The 19547-nt window shown below is 45.4% G+C and overlaps 1 protein-coding gene and 1 long non-coding RNA gene across 9 annotated transcripts in view; one reads left to right on the forward strand and one right to left on the reverse strand.

Moving 5' to 3' along the window:
- The window catches only part of LOC122240207, a 29130-nt gene extending 25681 nt beyond the window's left edge, over positions 1-3449 (forward strand). For 5 of the 6 annotated variants that reach the window (XR_006219592.1, XR_006219589.1, XR_006219591.1 and 2 more), the window contains exon 7: positions 3185-3449. This is a non-coding gene — a long non-coding RNA (uncharacterized LOC122240207). The remainder of the gene's footprint in view (positions 1-3184) is intronic. The other variant, XR_006219588.1, reaches the window with a different exon arrangement.
- The window catches only part of PRKCQ (protein kinase C theta), a 192271-nt gene that overhangs the window by 142073 nt on the left and 30651 nt on the right, over positions 1-19547 (reverse strand). The gene's annotated exons all lie outside the window — the stretch shown is intronic.

Genomic DNA, 19547 nt, shown 5'->3' on the forward strand with positions numbered 1-19547 from the left:
TTGTAAGTCTTACACATTTGAAGACAATAATAAAACAAAGTCAAAGAAAATATCTAGAGTAACTACAACAGACAATAACTGTCATTCTTTATAATAAGCATACACAAATTTGAAAAAGCCAAACAAAATAAAAACCACCTATGACCCAAGGAATTAAGTGGCAATAACACAAACTATACCAAATATTAAAAAAACAAACAAACATAGTTTCAATTAGTTATGTGGGAAGATGTTCAGCCTGTGAGCACTTTAAGAAATGCAAAATGGGGGTGCCTGGGTGGCTCAGTCGGTTGAGCCTCCCGCTTCGGCACAGGTCGTGATCTTGGGGTTCATGAGTTCGAGCCCTGCATCAGGCTCTGTGCTGACAGCTTGGAGCCTGGAACCTGCTTTGGATGCTGTGTCTCCTTCTCTCTGTGCCCCTCCCCTGCTCACGCTGTCTCTTTCTCTCTCTCAAAAATAGGTAACCATTAATATATATATATATAGAAATGCAAAATAAAACAAGATACTATATAATTGCATTTACAGGACATTCTTGAAAAGACAAAACCATATGGAGACAACAGTGGTTAGCAGTGGTTTGGACAGAGGACAGGGGGTTATAAAGATAGAGCATGAGCAAGCTTTGGGTGTGGGGAGGTGACCCTGTACTATAGCCTGGTCACAGTGATGGCCACAGAAATCTAGATTTAAATTCACAGAATTATATAGCAAGAACAACCGTCAATTTTACCACGTGACCATTTCAAGACCAAAATTTAAAAATATGCTATTGGCATTTTAAGGCATGGACTATAAATTCAGAGGTTATATAGATAAAATGCACACTGGTATGGACAAAAGAATATACATCAGGAAACTAAGAATTCATACAATAAAACATTGAATTAAAATCTAAAGTAATCATGAGTAGCTTCGATTTATTAGAGGGAAAATGTCAGAGGCTTAAAAAAAATAAATGGCCTTTACTCTGCTATTGAAGCTCTCTTGAAAGTTTTTGCCTTTTGGAGCAAATAACCGAGAAAGGATAATATTGGAATTTGATAATGCATATTCTTTGGGGATCTATTAATATTCAACTCTTCACAAAACTCTAACAATAAAAAGAGTTAAACTATTTAAATATAAAACACGACACAATAGCATTTTTTTTTTAAGCCATTGCAACTAGCAAATATTTTTGAAATGCTCCTACCTAACACTGGCAAGGGCAACACGAGTCGCACCCTTGTAAGCAATGCTGTTGTGAGTGTAAATGTCCGCAATCCTGTTGAAGGCTTGCACACGTGTGTGTGTGCACAGGAGCACCAAGATGGTATGTAATAAGCATTCAAGGATGAAATTAACATGCAAGATTTTTGTCGGTCAGACCCTCAACCTGCCGGGTCCAAGCAGAACTCAGGGTCCTGCCTTTCGAATGGGCCCCGTCTATTTCACCAGCTCGGTGACGGGTACCGTGGTGCTCTGCCCAGCACTCGGATGTCACCTTTCCCCTCCTGGACCAGAGCTGGTTTGCCTTGCCCCTTCCTTCCCCTTCCCGCCCCACTTGCCTCAGCGTGACTCCAAGTCACCACAACTTACCTGTTGCCCTACCCAGTCCCGACACCTGTCTCTCCCAGTCAGATCTCCACGCTGCAGCCCGAAGGAGCTTAGTTAGGACCATGCGGAGCTACTGCCATTTGTCCAACGTGTCAAGCTGTTTCACGGCTCTGGGCTTGTAGCAATACCGTTCCCTCTCCCTGGAATGCTTTCCTATTTCGTTCCATCCTCCCTCGGCACCCCATCCCTACTTCTTTCATCTTTCAAGTTCCTGCTCAGTCCCTACCTCCTCTTTGAAGCCTTTCTTCCCTCCGCCTCCATCATCCACCCTCCTCCCTCTGGCACTTCCTGGTGGAATCCACTCAGTCCTCCAGGCCCCCCACCCCCACCCCCAGCTCCTGGGGCATGGCTGTTAGACAGTGCCTGCCATATTTATTTGCCGTGGCTCTGTCATTTCCCATTTCCCAGTGGGGTAGATGCTGTCGCTCCCATGCTCTTTCTCTTGAGCCTCCAAATTTGGGGGGCACAGCAGAGCCCCACCAGGATTTCTCCTGCTTCATCTTTGAGGTACCGTGTTTGTCACTCAAACCATAGAAGTCCTTCTGGTTTCATCTAGCAAGACCCCTCCAGAGTCAGTGCATGTGGGTGCCTTACTACTAGACCCAAGTTGTGATAAAGGGTTTTCTCTATTGCCACATTCCTTTGGACATTCCAGTCAGCTTCGTGGGACTGGGGAGGAGATCTGGTGCTCACATTGCCAGATTTCCCTTTAACACTTTATTAGACATATTGGTTCACACTGGTCTTCCCAAATAAGCAGACTGCGGGCTCTGAGAGCAGGGACCAAGTCTTAGTCATTCACGCACCTCCAGGGCTGATCCCTCTGTCTGATAAGTAGTAGATGCTCAACGCATTTTTGCTAAGGAACTTGATTTTCAAAAGCAATGCTTTATATAATCTCTTAATCTTTATGCTTATATGTATATATTTTAACCTGCAAGGGTATGGTGTGGTCCAATCAAGCAGAGGGCAGTAGTAGAGAAAGTCAATACAAGAGAAATATCCCAGGCATCGTTACAAAGACCCGACACCATTATGGACTCAACCGCAGGAGTTATTTAGTGTCCCTAAGCCTGTCTTCTCATTTGGAAAGGGGTAATAATACCATCACTCATTTCAAAGGGCTACACGGACGGAATGGGCAAATGCACGGAGGTGCTTATAACGGGGCTGGCGCAGAGTAAACTCAAAAATGTTAGCTGTTATGATTATTATTGCAACTCTGATATATTTTCCAAGGGACTCTACCGACTTTATTAGTTTGTACCAAAAATGGGCAGGAAGAAAAGTAGAGACCGTCTGTTAGAAGCACATCTTGGCTGAATTATATGGCCTCCCTCTGCACTCTGCCACCGAACTCCCATAAAAACCCACATGTATCTCTCCTAGAGCACTTATTACCCTGTGATAGAGTCATCCGGACGCGAGCACTTATCATGATGGACAGTCAGGATGCCTATCCAATCTTCTGTGCTTTTGCTATCTCAGCTGCGAAATCTCATAATATGTACTTTAAATTTGCAGAGAATCTTTACTCTTATGACTCAATGTTTTCCCCTTTAAGCATGATCTCATCTGTCTTTAGCAGGTAGCTTCGAAGCCAGAAGATGGACAATATCATTGCTCAGCGGCATGGTTAAGGTCATAGACCTCAAGTGCTGAACTGAGAATTCCGGACTCCCTGGGTGCTGACTCACCTACTTACCCACACTGACTCACCTACCACAACTCAAACCTGCCAAATGCTTTCACAGTGATGTTAAGGATTGCCACCACATAACAAAAGCCGAGGAGGAGAAGTTCCACAGAAATAGAAAGCAACAGAAGTTCTATATACTCTCATCAGCAAAAAAAAAAAAAAAAAACAAAAACAAAAACAAAAACAAAAACAAAAACAAAAAACAAAACACAAAACCAAAAAATAAGACTTCTCTTTCTTTGCAGCATGTGAAATAGGAATGAGCATACATATCTTTATGTAAATGTTTTTAATGTTTTTAATTTTTGGTGGGGTGGGGAGAGAGACACAGCTTGAGCAGGGGAGGGGCAGAGAGAGAGAGAGAGGGAGACACAGAATGCGAAGCAGGCTCCAGGCTCCCAGCTGTTAGCACAGAGTCGGACGTGGGGCTTGAACCCATGAACTGTGAGATCGTGACCTGAGCTGAAGTCAGATGTTCAATTGACCAAGCCAGTCAGGTGCCCCTACACTTCTTTATTTAAAAACAAAACCGTGGACAGCATCTGTATTGTTATAACCTAGCAGGAGGTATCTCGGTGACAGAGGAAGAGTCTCACAGAAACAGCAAAACCTCAAACATGTAGAAGAGAGAACACAACCGAATCTGTAGTCAACCCAGGAATAGGACAAAAAGCACTCAATAGTTTCCAAGTGGGTCACCTAAGCCCAAGTTTGGGGAATTAAACAGGCAGATGTCGGCAAATGAAGTGACATCTGTAGCTTTTACATCTCTTTACAGATAGAAAGGTTTCTCGGGTAAAAGTGATTGCTGTAGAAAATAACCTACAAATTAAGAATTACTTGCCTGGAAATGGGCAGAGAAGAAAGGTGGTAATAAGAGAACCATCAAATGAAAAGCATTTTACCCTGGTACTAAGACTTCTACAAAGTAGTACAATATAATAAAAAGAGTCAGAATACATATTAGCCTTGTGGGGCATCTGAGTGGTTCAGTTGATTGAGCATCCGACTTCAACTCAGGTCATGATCTCATGGTTTGTGAGGTCAAGCTCCCCATCTGGCTCACTGCTGTCAGCTCAGAGCCCGCTTCGAATCCTCTGTCCCCTCTCTCTCTGCCGCTCCCCCGCTCACACACTCTCTCTCAAAAAATGCATAAACATTTTTTAAAAAAAGGAAGAAAAAATAAATATTAGCCTCTTGGCCACACATGTGGTCTCAAAAGTGAATTAGAATAAGAAGCATGACCTGAAGATAATATTTTAAAATAATCCCTAGAGCATGAGCTGCAAAGACCAAAGAATGTAAGCCTAACATTCCACCAGCTGTTAGAAATGGTCACGAAGGGGATTTGTTAACAGAGCTGGTACTGCCCGCCTACCTAAAAGCATTAACAAGACACCCCCTCCTTCAAGTGCTAGCGACTGAACTGTGTCCCCCACAAATTCACATGTTGAGACCCTAATTAATTTACCTAAGGTTAAATGAGATTGTGAGGGCAGGACCCTAATCCAATAGGATAGTGTCCTTGTAAGAAGAAGAGACACCAGAGATTTCTTTCTCTTCATGGTGTAAAGACACAGTGGGAAGGTGAAGAGAGCTCTCATCAGACACCAACTTTGAGGACACCGCGATCTTGGATGTCCAGCCACCAGAAACATGACATCTCCCCCCCATCTGTGGTATTCTATTGTGACATCCCCAGGAGAATATAACTAACATAACCAAAAATAATGTAGAAACAAAACAAAGATCGAAATATAGAAAATGAGCCACCTGGGATGTCATTGTGCATATTCTGGCACTAATTTTATTTTATTTTTTAAATTTTTCTTAGTATTTACAATTTTTTAATGTTTATTTAGTTTTGAGAGTGAGTGAGAGAGAGCGAGCGAGCATGAATGGGGGAGAAGCAGCGAGATAGAGGGAGACACAGAATTCAAAAGAGGCTCCAGGCTCTGAGCTGTCAGCACAGAGCCCGATGCGGGACTTGAACCCATGAACCATGAGATCATGACCTGAGCTGAAGTCGGATGCTTAACTGATTGAGCCACCCAGGTGCCCCCTGACACTAATTTTAATGTGTGACATGAACGTTGTCCACTAAAGCTTAGCTCTGATCAAATTATACCGATACTCAAGAAAACTGTCCCAGTCCCTGCTGAATTAAATCATGGCTTCTTAACCCATTATTTCAGAGCCTCTACATGTTGGCTCCCACTGCCCCCTTGCCACCACCTCCCAGTCCCCACAGCATGCCTCTTAGTCATATCCTGACTTCTCTGTTTGCTGGGTACATCGCAACCATCCATCTTGGTGGCTATGTAAACTAGTCCCTCTGTTTGGAATGCTGTGTCTTCTCCCCCCCCTTAAAAAACTGCCATCCCCTAATCCTTCTCATTTTTTCGAGGACCTCACTTACACACTGCTTCATTCAGAAACCCTTCCCTGCTCCCCACAGAAAGAGGAGTGGTTTATCCGATGGGTAAGTTTTAGACAAGTAAATGGCACCTGCCCAGCCCAGCCTCTTCTCTCCCTTGAGGGGAATCTATGGACTTTCGTAGAACATGTTTCTCCACTCTTCTCTGCCATAAGCAGGGTGGGACCCATCTGCCTCAGTCCTGGGAGATTGGCCATTGTCCAGCGTGGCCTCTGACACCATGAACAAAGACCAACCTATCACTTGAATACTTTAGCCCATATCCACCAAATCCAGCCTCAAGTTGACTTTTTTTTTTTTTTTTTTTTGCATTTCCCTGACTTCTGATCGCTCTCTCCATTTGTTCCAAACACAGCAGTCTAGTGGAGGTATTTATTGGCTCCCCCTACAATTCACATGTATGTGAAGAGTCCATAGTGTATATATGATAGCTCATATTATTCAGTTTTCTCAACAAGTCTACAAGGTGGGTATAATCAACTCCATTCTATGGCTAAGAAACCGAGGCTTCAGTGCGTGAGTAGCTTGCTGAAGGTCATAGAGCTAGCACATAGCAGAGTCTGGATTTCAGCCTTGGTTGCTAAGCACCTCCACCCAAACTAGCACATTATTTCTTGTTAGAAAATGCCTTTTAAGGTTAGGTCAGGAAGGAAGTGAGAGCATGGAGATTTCCCCATAGAATGGTCTCCATCTGTTCTCCCAGCCTCTAATTAGGAAGGACGATTACAACCACCCACATGGGCTCTCTCAGCAGGCCTCCATGCTGCCCTACTTGCTTAATTATCTTAGGTACCAATCGGATGCTTCTCCTTGTCAGTACCTGCGGTTGAAGGATCTTTCTACCCCATAGCTGTGAAAAAAAAAAAAACAAAACAGGTAATATAATTGGAGTTGAAGTTCCTTGGAACAACGTAAGCTCACATCCAGAAATGAGGTCAACGCTGCAGATCTGAGTAACTTCCCCAGGATGTCACCAGTGTGTGCTCTCCCATCTCCTTGAATCTCCCTTTATTCACACTGTCAGAGATGGCAGATTGGGATGAGTGAGGAATTCCAGGGCCGGGGTCTAGAACAAAGCTAGCTGACTGCTTCATGTAACGTTGGGAGGGACTTGGTCTCCTTGGCAGGATTTTCTAGCCACAGTTAGGTAATCACTTACTGAGTCTAAAGATGCTGCCTCATATAGGAGGCACACTGAATTTATGGCTCTGTCCCTGTGTCAAGATTTACTCTTAAAAGACAGTCTTCAGCACACACACACACCCCACACACGCACACACTCACACACACATGCAAAGTAACTATATGAAGTGAGGGGTATGTTAATTAGCTTGACAGTGGTCATATTTCACAATGTACAGGTACCTCAAATCACCAAGTTGTATACCTTAAATATATCCGATTTTAGATGGTCAGTTACCTCTCAAGTTGGGGGGGAGCGCGGAGACAATCGTTTCTGTGACTGTCCCTTCTTGGCAACCCACTAGCTCTAAAGAGACACGGGATACTTTGTAATCTTCCTAAGGCACTAGAGTAAGAGGGCTTCCTGCCAGGTAGGTGGTCAGTGAGGAAAAGTACACCACCTCAACTCGGGGTGCCAAATCGGAGCCAGGGCCCAGGGCACTCGGGTCAATGGGCACCTTGACTGAGAAGGTGAGTGTGAAATTCTTGGACACACAGTCTGTCTTCCTCTGGCCTTTACGTGCCAGTGGACACAGAGGATGGAGACACACGGATGGGCAAATGACACTGCCATGGCATGAAAGCCAGCTTTTTGAACCACACCGTCTTCAACAAATGACCGAACCTCTTTGTGTCTCTGTTTCCGTATCTGTAACGTGGGGAAAATAATAGACGTACTTCATAGAGTTGTTACGGGGATTACATGAGTGGATTTATGGGAAATGCTTGCGATAGTGTTTGGTGAAATCACACAGGATGTTCCCAAGGGATCCTGAGAAAGTCTCCCTGATGAAAATTAGCTGCCAGTGACGGTGACTTGTTCAACGGACTATGTCCGACACCTAAACTACTGGCTAAGTAACGAAGCGACATACACCATCTTATGTTTTACCATTACTCAGTAAGCATTTGCTAAACCTGTCTGCTCTGTACAAAGCATCGTTCTGGATCCAAGAAGGAGGTTTTGAGAGCCGGGGCTCCACCTGCTTGCCCTTCTATCCTGTTAAAAAAGTGATGTGGCCAGTTAACATGGGCTTGGCGTTAGAGACTCAGAAGACAAGAAATGGCAACATAGGCTCCCACTCCTGGGAGCACCAGTAGCAAAACACCCCTGCCCTCCCAGGGCTGCTCTGATACCACACCCCACTTCCTCCTCAGGGTGTGTGACACTTTTCAAAGAAAATACAGTATCTGGTAGTATGACCACAGCAAGCGGAAATGTCAATGTGTAGTCCACAGACGAACTAAGAGTTCTGCACAGAATAAACATACAGGGAACCCTCCAACAACAGGCAATGCTGCTTTGCATTACTGCCCATCACATGAAGAGTTTCCCAGAGAAGGGGATGGGGTGGACCGGGGATGGGGACCACGAGAAGGAGAAGAAAGAGGCAGAGTGGGGTCAGATGATCTTGGGTGGATGTGTGCGTGTGGATCTAAGGGAGTCGCCCACATCTTGTTGCACAGAGAAATGTCCCCAATTTAGGAATGAGTGGGTTGTCAAAGCACGTTTGTAGTTAGAGCTGAGAATTCATGGGAACAGCAAAATGATTAGGTTCCTCCACTAGCTCACTAACTGACCTATTTATCTGCTCACTCGGAGCCAAGTCAAAATTAATTTATAAAATCGACCACCATTTGTCACTGTTCGAGCTTATGAGATCCTCTACTTGGTTTTCTTCTTGACACATGTCAAATTGATTGTGGGTTTATAGCCCACATAGGGTCTATTTTCTCATTTTGACTTTTTAATTTTTTAAGTTTATTTATTTTTGAGAGAGACAGACAGAGTAGGGGAGGGGCAGAGAGAGAGAATCCCAAGCAGACTCCACACTCTCAGCACTGAGCCCGACGTGGGGCTCGAACTCATGAACCGTGAGATCATGACCTGAGCTGAGATCAAGAGTCGGACGCTTAACCGACTCTTCCCTATTTTCCCGTTCTAAAAGCCACATATCACTCTGACTCTCAGGGAACACTAGTTTTACTGTGTGAGCAGAGTCCATTCGTAGTGTTAGCCATAACTGCAGTGGACACACACCTACCGGGCAAGATAGGAACGCACTGGCTCAGAGGTTCTCAAGGGTGGTCCTGAGGACCAGGAGCATGGGCGCCAATGAGGGAACTCTCGAAATGCAAACCCTGCAGCCCCACCCAGACCCGCTTGAGTTAGAAGCTCTGTGGGCAGAGCTCAGCAAACCGAGGGTTCCACTTAGGAGGAGCACACTGAAGTCTGAGGAAGGGTGTACTCATGTAAACTCCATAAGGCTGGGCCTGGGTCCTTTTCATCTCACTTGCCCAGGATCTGGGCACCTAGATAGTTCTATATAACTGGTTCTCAACCAGGGCAATCTGCCTCCAGGGGGCATCTGGCAATGTCTGGAGACATCTTCGGTGGTCACCAACATCGGGGAGAGGGTACGACTCACATCAGGTGAGTTGAGGCCAGAGATACCACCAAACAACCTACAATGTGCAGGGCAGCCCCGCCCCCCAACAAATGCATGCACAGTGCTGGGGTTCAGGAGCCTTGGTCTAACCAAAAGCACCAAATGTGGTGAAGCCAAGAGGATTTCCCTCCTCCATCTCTCACCATCTCTCATCGCTCCCCCAAGGTCAGCGATTCCAGCCCCACAGAAAGAAGGGAGTGCGTAGGCGTGGGGCAACGTATCTCTCCGCTGCCTTCTGCCTTCCCATTTGGGGACCACAAGTAGCATGGTAACAGACCTATAACACGCTCGCAAGAAGTGTCTTTTGAATAAGTAAGTGGATAAATCAATTAGGAATGAATAAATCAGTGAACAAATTCACCGATCTGTTCATTTTTCTGAGAGCTGAAAGGGCTCTTAGTGATCAAATGGTCTGCTCTCATACCAGATAAGGGGATTAAGGTTCAGAGAAATTAAGGCAAGAGATCAAAGTTACTGTCTAATTAGTGGAAGGAGTGTTACCATGCCCCAGGTCCACCTAGATCCTTCTTCATTTATTTGCACAAAGTATTAGTACTGCTCACACAGAAAGACAATTTAACGCACCAGATGTGAGACCCTTTCACCCGCTCAGGTTTATTTGTGATATAGGCACTCTGGCGAATTTTGACCAGCCCCAACAACCTCATATACTCACTGAGTCAGGCACTCGGTGAGTGAATGAATCTGGCAGACTGCTCATTCCGCACCCCCCAAAGGGCTCTTCTGTATCCCTCATCCACACACGAAATGTGAAGAGATTAATACCCTTGCTTCTCTGAAGAAAAAACAATGGCAAAGAGAAAAAAGAACTATTCGATTATGGGATATATCTCTTGCAAATGCCAAGCTTTGACTTCCCTTAGTGAATTTTTAGCAAGCTCTTAAGATTATTGTGTGATCAGAGCCATTGTGTGAAAGGTACTTCAGCATCTTCTTATGAGACAACAATCTCTGAAAAGGACAGCACTGCATTTCGTAACGGCAATTTCATTGTTCTCCAGAGGAGAACAATGGAGGAAAGGTGGAGGGAAGAAGGATCTTCATTTTAACAAGGAATCCATTACGGATTAGCGGCAAATAACTAATATGCATCGAGCACCTGACAGCTTACAAATAGCTTTGCAAAAATGAAGGTAATGAACATGTTGCCAGTCTTGATAGATACTGGAACTTGCTTTTGTTTTTCAAAACTGGCTCTTCATCACAGAGTTTGAGCAGCGCTGGTCTATGGCACCCATTTGTATCACGATACTCGCTAAATTGCAATCTACTCTAATTTTCTATTTATCTTTTTGTATAACGCCCCCCCCCCCTTGAATGTAAGCTCTACGATTTCAGAAGCAATGTTTAGGTTTAGGGTTGGGTTTTTTTTTTTTTTATAGACTTCATTTCTTAGAGCAGTTTTAAATTTATAGCAAACTTCAGCAGAAGGTACAGAGATTTCCCACACCCTTCCTGTCCCCTCCCCCAATTCTCCCCCACTATTAACACCCCACCCCAGATGGCATACCAATTACAATCCACAAACCCACACTGACAGCATTATCACTCAGAGTCCATAGTTTACTTTAGGGGTCATTCTTGGTGTTGGGCATTCATTGGGTTTGGTCAGAAGTATAATGATAGGTATCCCATCATTATAGTATCACACAAAATAGTTTCACTGTCCTAACGATCCTGTGCTCAGCCTATTCATTCTTCCTTCCTCCCCAGACCTAATAGATATTAAAATGGGGGCAACTGGGTGGCTCAGTCGGCTAAGCATCCGCTTTGGGTTCAGGTCATGATCTCGCAGTTGGTGAGTTCGACCCCTGCGTCGGGCTCTGCACTGACAGTGCGGAGCCTACTTGGGATTCTCTCTCTCCCTCTCTCTCTGCCCCTCCCCTGCTCGTGCTCTCTCTCCAAATAAACAAACATTAAAAAAAATAAAGATGTGATAATAGACATCATCTGGTGCTGGCAGAATAGTTGGACAGATTGTCAGAACAAAATGGAATGTCCTGAAACGAGCCAAATATTAATGAAAGTTTTGTGTGCAGTGAAGACGGCAGGTGATGTCAGTGGGGAGAGTTAGGATTGCTTAATAAATGGGGTGGTAGTCATTGGCTAAAACCTACATTAAAGCTAACATCAAAATAAAATTCAGATAGATTGACGATATTAATGTAGAAATAAAACCTCTACACAACCAGAAGTACTAGATATGTAGATTATAATTATGTAATCTTTTGTAATCAGGGAAGACTTATCAAATATCGTACCTTGTCTGTGGAGACAAGGTCCATAAAGGAATACATTTCTATACCGTGTGTGTGTTAAACGTTAACAAAGTATAAGACAAACAACAAAATGGGAGGTATAATTGTAAAGTATGTGGCAAAATATTTGATAAATATGTGAAAAGCTATTAAACATCAATAAAAGGGGACGCACCTAATAGTGAAATCTTATTTGCCTAATAAAACAATTGGCGAAGATCAAGAACAGGCATTTTACAGAACAAATGTTATAAAGGGCCAGTAAGATACATAAAAAGTTCAATTTCACTAGAAATAAAAGAAATGTAAATTAGCCAGCTTCATAATCCCCTCTCTGCCATTCCAAAATCCAAAATGCTCTGAACATAGAAAAAAAAAATTCTGTAGTGCAAACTAATGTAGTAGCAAAACCTGATATGGGCTATTTATGGTCTATTATTATGCTGAACATAACCGTTAGTGTCCTCCCCCACAACATGTAGTTTATTGGGAATATTTTGTAATATACAGTGTATAACTTTATTACTTTTAGAGAGTATAAATTCGGAAACAGATCTGGCCATAATGGCCTGGATAAGGAACCTGTACAATCTTTATGGAAGAAAACGTGTATTAAATGACTTTAAGATAAGTATTTGAAGGTCTACATACAGGAATGCCCAGTCAGGCATCGCTTAACAATGGCCTAACTGGCAACAGCCTCAACGTCCAAAAATAAGATATTGTTGAAAAAAATGATGGCAAACGACTACAGTGGAATATTTTATAACCAGTAGATCGTTATTCCCTAAAATAAAGATATTTACAGGATATAGTTAAGCTGAAGAAGGGATGTACTAACCATAACGTGTGGGTGTGTATATAAAAAAGGAGCTCATTTAAAGAGATCTACAGTCACATGCATAAATCTTGGCGGGAAAGATTTAAATCAAAATGCCATCGCTGGGTGGACTGGGTTTTAGGTCATTATAATAGTTACTTGTGAAGAGTTTACCATTCTGATTTTTGAAAATGATCTTGCATTAGCAAAAAGGGAAAAATGCTGCACCTAGTGACTCAATTTTTCCCTCCTAACCATTATGTAAAGCAGGATGGATGGTTCCCATTAGAGAGGAGAGAGGCGGATGCTTGCGGAAGTTAGGGCTTTCTTCAGGTTTGCAGAGAGTGTAAGTGATGGGGCCTACCTCCTCTGATTTCGTATCTAGTCTCTTTCCATGGCAAGGCCTCTGTGGGCCTGGCCCCGGGTATCACCTGGCACCCATTCAGATCCCTGGCCCTGATAACATCTGGCAACTGAACAAGTCTTTCTTTCATTTAGTACCAGCTGACTGGGAGTGTCCTCTACAGGAGGTGTCTTGGGGCAGCGCTTAGACAACAAAGCCATAGCTCTTGACTTCAAGACCACTCCAATTCTTCTCACAGGGATTCCTAATTTAGCAGAGAGCAGTGGCCCACAAGACCATGAACAAGTAGCTTGTTCAGATCACACAGTATACTTTTTCCCACAGAAATGTTACCCGTGACGCTGGATCCACATGTGCACGTTTCCTGAAGCACAAAATGGTGCCATGAAACCACCTACGATGGATTTAGAACAGATTTACTAGGAACTGTGTCCCGACCTCCCATTTGGGGTTTTATGAACACACACTAAGACAGCTGGGGCAGTCCAATCAGAGACTCCTCTTTGTTTTTACTGAGCAGTGGGATCCGGCCCTTGCCCAGCTCCAGGACACCTGAGGGGCCCCCACGGCCCAAGGGTGGAGAGAAGAAGGGCCTGGGGAAGGACTCTGGGGAGAGAAGCAGGAGTGGGGGGAGACGGGCCAGGCAGGTGATGCCGAGCATGGAGAGCAGGGGTGGAGCGGGAAAAGATGACTGTAGCTGGGGGTGGGACTGGAGATGGGGCAGTGGAGAGGGAAGCAGGGAAGGTGAGCCAGGAGGAGAAGGAGGATGAGGTCAAGAAGGGGACCATGTGCTGGGGCGCCTGGGTGGCTCGGTCAGTTAAGCGTCCGACTTCGGCTCAGGTCATGATCTCGCTGTTCGTGGGTTTGAGCCCCGCGTCGGGCTCTGTGCTGACAGCTCAGAGCCTGGAGCCTGCTTCGGATTCTGTGTCTCCCTCTCTCTCTGCCCCTCCCCCAACTCACATTCCGTCTCTGTTAAAAATAAACATAAAAAAAAAAAAAGACAGGGAACATATGCCACTGGTGGTCTCCAAAAGAGGGCATCTGAAGGTCAGGGCAGCCGATGGCACAGACCTGGCAAGTAGCACAGAGACTGAGAGCTGCCCCCACATCCATCCCCTTCGATTCCCCTGCCCCTGGCTAGAATACACAAGGGGTGGCGTTGAATCACCTTGGCAATGCCCTTGATCGCTGGGGCCTGGATTCTCAGGTCGGGGAGAAGTCAACCATCAAGCTTAGACCGCTGTTAATTTGGAGCCTCTGTGACAGCAGCCAAGCATACAGATTAAAGAATACCTCACCTCGAAAGACTTCAGGAAGAAACAAGAATATGGCTGCAAGCCTTGGCTGAACGACAGAGAACCGTCCTGATCACAAAAGAGAATTTTATTATTATACTCTACCAAGTCCTTCTCCTCCCTCTCTGCTTCTTCCTCTTCCCCGCCTTCAGGCTGACCAGCCAGTCCTCCCCGTCCCGCTCACGAGAAAAGAAAGAGGATGTGACAATGGCAACCAAACGGGGCATCTGGCACCGACGTCCTGTTCCCGTCCCAGAGCTGACGGCGCAAAACGAACCGAACCATCTCCTGGGCGCAGGTATTTTCCTGAGGTTTAAACGTTTGAAATTCAGATTTGCCTGGGGAGGCTTCCTCTGTCTGGGAGACAGAGCAGAAAGCAGCACATTGCATACTTAGTAGGGTCACGCTCTTGGGCTGCAAGAAACACAAGTCTGAGCTCCAGGCCACGGCCCTTTCCTCCTTGAAACACACAACCAACCCCTCAACATCTTGAAAACACCCCCGCCCCTAATTCTCAACATCTCCCATCCCGGGGGCTCAGAGTGGAGTGAGCACTGATCAAGCTGCCACTGCCTGACGATGTTTACGGGACAGAGAGGCAGGTCCTGAGGTACGCGGGGTGCAGGAGCCTGGGTCAGCGGGTGCGGAGAAGGGAGGGGCTGAGTATTCCGGGGCCCTTCACCAGGGACATTCGTGAACAGCTCTCGGCAGTGGGGGATTCTGTTTCCCTTTTGTTTGTTTTTAAAACCACCATTTCGTTTTGTTCTAAAAAGAATGGAAAAGCGGTAAGCTGTTGCATTAATCTCTGCTTCAGTCCGCCCCTTAAGGAAATGAATGGGAAAGGGAAAACAGAACCTGCCATTTACTCAAAATGATTTCGCAGACGTTTCCTCCATTTGAATGCTGAGGTCTCGTGACACAGTCCAGTTGGTATTCTCATCCCTGTGTCACACAGAGGGAAACGGGCTCCGAGAGGTGAGGACATTTGTCCACGGTCGCACAGCTGATCATGGTGGAGCGCTTTTAGGACAGCACACACGGTCGTTCGATCTCCTGTAAGCTCAGCGCTGCCCTGGAGGTAATTATTTCTAACTCCATCTGACTGCGTGACATTGACATCTTTGTCAAACCTCTGGGTTCCCCCTGAGTCCCCCGTGGCTGATCTTTGCTGCTGCAGACACAGGGGTGATTAAAAGGTATTATTCATCTAACGCTTCTCACGGGCCGTCAGGAGGCACCTCGGCCTGAGTGGATCCCAGTAATGAAGCCACACTTCCTGTCTTTGCAACATCGGTCAGGGAAGCAGATCAGGACTGCCCTTTACTGGGTGCACTACCCTGGTGCCACTCGCCCCACGCGCTTTCCTGTGGGGCTTCCGCAGTCCCGTGCTTCCTCCCTGCTGATGGCACGGCATAAAAGTTGCAAAAACAGAACATCTGGTCTTCGTGCAAATAGGAAGGCAGAGAGGAAGGAGGGAGATTGGCTCCCCGGCACGCCCGCTCCCCAGGAGGACTGTACACGTCACCTCGAAGAGCAGTGAGAACGGGACCGTGGCTCCGGCCAGTGTCCCCCGCCATCTGCCTTCAGTTCCCGGCCGAAATGCCCCTCATCTGGCTGAGCTGCTTAGACTCTGAAGCAGGAGCAGCTTGTCTAGGGAGGACGTCTACTGTGCCTATTCTGGTGTCCACCTCTGGGGCCCAGGGACAGCTGGCTTCGGGGGCAGCCAGGACATCGGTCTGCAAGTCCTGCCCAACCTGTCTACACCACTTGTGGTTCTTTCCTTGCTGGGCCTGCAGTAAGCTAGGAAAGCGAGCTAGATTCTGATTAAGATGGCATTCTGACAGAAATGACCTCGTCACAGAGAGACCAGAAGCATCTTACAGAAGCTGTTTCTTTGGGAAATGTTAAATCCTCGGTTTCCAAACCACGGTTGGCATGACTGGGTTCGAAGGGCATGGGGAATGGCCCTCTACAGCCAGGACTCCTCCCCAGGGGCTGCCTCTGTTTCAGAGAACCCAGGCAGCACTAAAACTGAGAATTTCCTTGCTTGGCTGTGATGCCACATCGCTGACACCGAGGTGACGCACGTCTGACCGAGCAGTTTCCTCACCGCTGCTCGCTGCTCGGAGGGAAGTCTGAGCTGGAGTCAGACCCAACCTCCTACTTCCGATTCTAGGCTGCCTGTCACCTTGCAACCGAACGGTTTCCAAATACCTCGTAAAGGAAGTGCTTTTAATTTACTTTTAATAATCGAAAGTGACATGGCGGGGCATCAAGTTATAGTTCTTCGCACGAGGGGAGAAATATTGGTGCATTTGATAATGAGAGCCTCCGGTTTTCCCTTCTGTTGATCCTAATACTTTGTTTTCCCAGGATTCCAGGACTCGTCAGTGAATGACAGTAACACGTTAGAGCTTGGAGGACTTTGTCTAAAGTTATATACCCTGACCTTGGGGACACTCGCTCAAGTTCAGCACTCTGAATCACGAATTGCTTCAAAGTTCTTTCCAGAGAAGACTGTGAACCCTCAAATACGCATTTATTTAATTTTATTTTTTTTAAATACATGAAATTTTTTGTCAAACTGGTTTCCATACAACACCCAGTGCTCATCCCAACAGGTGCCCTCCTCAATACCCATCACCCACCCTCCCCCCCCCCACCCCCCATCAACCCTCAGTTTGTTCTCAGTTTTTAACAGTCTCTTATGCTTTGGATCTCTCCCACTCTAACCTTTTTTTTTTTCCTTCCCCCCCATGGGTTCCTGTTAAGTTTCTCAGGATCCACATAAGAGTGAACACATATAGTATCTGTCTTTCTCTGATTGGCTTATTTCGCTTAGCATCACACTCTCCAGTTCCATCCACGTTGCTACAAAGGGCCATATTTCATTCTTTCTCATTGCCACGTAGTATTCCATTGTGTATATAAACCACAATTTCTTTATCCATTCATCAGTTGATGGGCATTTAGGCTCTTTCCATCATTTGGCTATTGTTGAGAGTGCTGCTAGAAACATTGGGGTACAAGTGCCCCTGTGCATCAGCACTCCTGTATCCCTTGGGTAAATTCCTAGCAGTGCTGCTGCTGGGTCATAGGGTAGGTCTATTTTTAATTTTTTGAGGAACCTCCACACTGTTTTCCAGAGCGGCTGCACCAGTTTGCATTCCCACCAACAGTGCGAGAGGGTTCCCGTTTCTCCACATCCTCTCCAGCATCTGTAGTCTCCTGATTTGTTCATTTTGGCCACTCTGACTGACGTGAGGTGGTATCTGAGTGTGGTTTTGATTTGTATTTCCCTGATGAGGAGCGACGTTGAGCATCTTTTCATGTGCGTGTTGGCCATCCGGATGTCTTCTTTAGAAAAGTGTCTATTCATGTCTTCTGCCCATTTCTTCACTGGATTATTTGTTTTTCGGGTGTGGAGTTTGGTGAGCTCTTTATAGATTTTGGATACTAGCCCTTTGTCCGATTCAAATACGCATTTAGCCATCACAGTCCTTTAAATATATCACAGTCCTTTATATATATACATATATATGCATATGTATATGTATGTGTATGTATACATATATGTATATGGGGCTCCTGAGTGGCTTAGTCAGTTAAGTGTCCGACGTCAGTGCAGGTCATGATCTCGCGGTTCGTGGGTTCGAGCCCCTCATTCAGCTCTGCGCTGACAGCTCAGAGCCTGGAGTCTGCTTCACATTCTGTGTCTCCTTCTCTCTCTGTCCCTCTCCCATTCACACTCTGTCTCTATCTCTCAAATATAAATAAACATCAAAAAATTAGAAAATATAGAATATATATATACATACATATATATATATATATGTATATATATATATTGGACAGATTATATGCACAATGTAGTTTAAATTTGGTTGGAGATTCTTTCCTATACTGAAATTTACCCCCGAGATAGCACTTCCTCCCCAGTCCTGGAATTGTCACTCCTTGGCACGAGCTGCGACATTTCTGTACATTCAGAAGTAGGATTATAAGACATTCTGGCTAAACCTCTCACTGAAATCAAAATGCTCCCTTGCTGGCTTAGTGCTTCACTAGTCTGGGAACCCTATGAAAATGGAAATTAGGTGAGTTTGGCACGAAGTTTAGTAAGTCTGGGCTGAGTTCTGCTGATTATCACTTTTATTTTTTTTAACAACTAAACAGAAAACTTTCTGCTCTATTAAAAGCCTATTTCTCAGGGCGCCTGGGTGGCTCAGTTGGTTAAGCATCCGACTTCAGTGCAGGTCATGATCTCACGGTCCGTGAGTTCGAGCCCTGCGTCGGGCTCTGTGCTGATGGCTCAGGGCCTGGAACCTGCTTCGGATTCTGTATCTCCGTCTCTCTCTGCCCCTCCCCCACTCACGCTCTGTCTCTATCAAAAAATGAATAAATGTTAAAAAAATTTTTTTTAAAAAGCCGATTTCTCCCTTTTAGGTGAAGATCAGAAACCTCCTGGTTCACACTCTCTTTTCAATTATCCTGCTTATGGTGATGCTACATATTAAAGTCACCCCCAAGCCTCTATTTCCCATATGAAGTAGTATCCATTCTTTATTCTTTTCTCCAAAAAGTATTCACATTCAAATTTCAAATGATTTTTTTCCCTTACTCACTGGAGTGTATCTGATATGTTCATATGGATGCGAACTTATAAATATGCCGAGCCCAAGGGCATTTCTGCGATATGAAGTTCAAGGTCTAGGAAAGCAACCACATTTTGACAGTCACCGTGTTCCCTGATCCTCTGCCAGAGGCAGGGGCCTGCGCAACGCAAAGGGGCCGAGTTTCTAACTGGGACTGGTGCTTGTGTTTGCACTAAGAATGAGAGGCCAAGACAAAGCTCAGTGAAGAGCTGGCAAACCTGGGAAAATCACTCCATCTCTGGGGGTCTCAGCTTCTTTGCCGATAAGACGGGGGAGTAGAGATCAAGCTCTCTAGTCTATTTGAGCCCCAACACCCTCCGGTGCAGAATCGTTTCCAAGTTTGCTGGCTATGCTCACATTCTGCTATTCTAATGTATTTAATAGACAGAAACCTGCCATCCTGGAGAGACATCCTGCATTCAGGTGTTACAGGAATAACATATAAATGATCTGTTCAATAATATTCACACCATAAATAGTCACTGAGCATGCATTATAGGTCTTTCCTCCTTGAACCACTTGCATTTTACTGGAAGCCACAAAACCTGAAGACGACAGCACTGATAGAAACGACAGAGATGTGAATAACTAGAATCTGTAATTTTAGACCTAAGCAGCTCTGGTTCTAAGCCTGGAGCAGGACTTGAGCAGAATTCAGCAGCTCGATTGTCAGGTGAGCTATGCCACCCAGTTTGCAATGTTAGATTGCGGCCCACGGGGGCATATAGGAAGTCGGAAGACCAGCTCCGTGTTGCCTTGGATTTCCT

The sequence above is a fragment of the Panthera tigris genome, chromosome B4 (genome assembly GCF_018350195.1).
Source record: "Panthera tigris isolate Pti1 chromosome B4, P.tigris_Pti1_mat1.1, whole genome shotgun sequence".
Classification (NCBI taxonomy): Eukaryota; Metazoa; Chordata; class Mammalia; order Carnivora; family Felidae; genus Panthera; species Panthera tigris.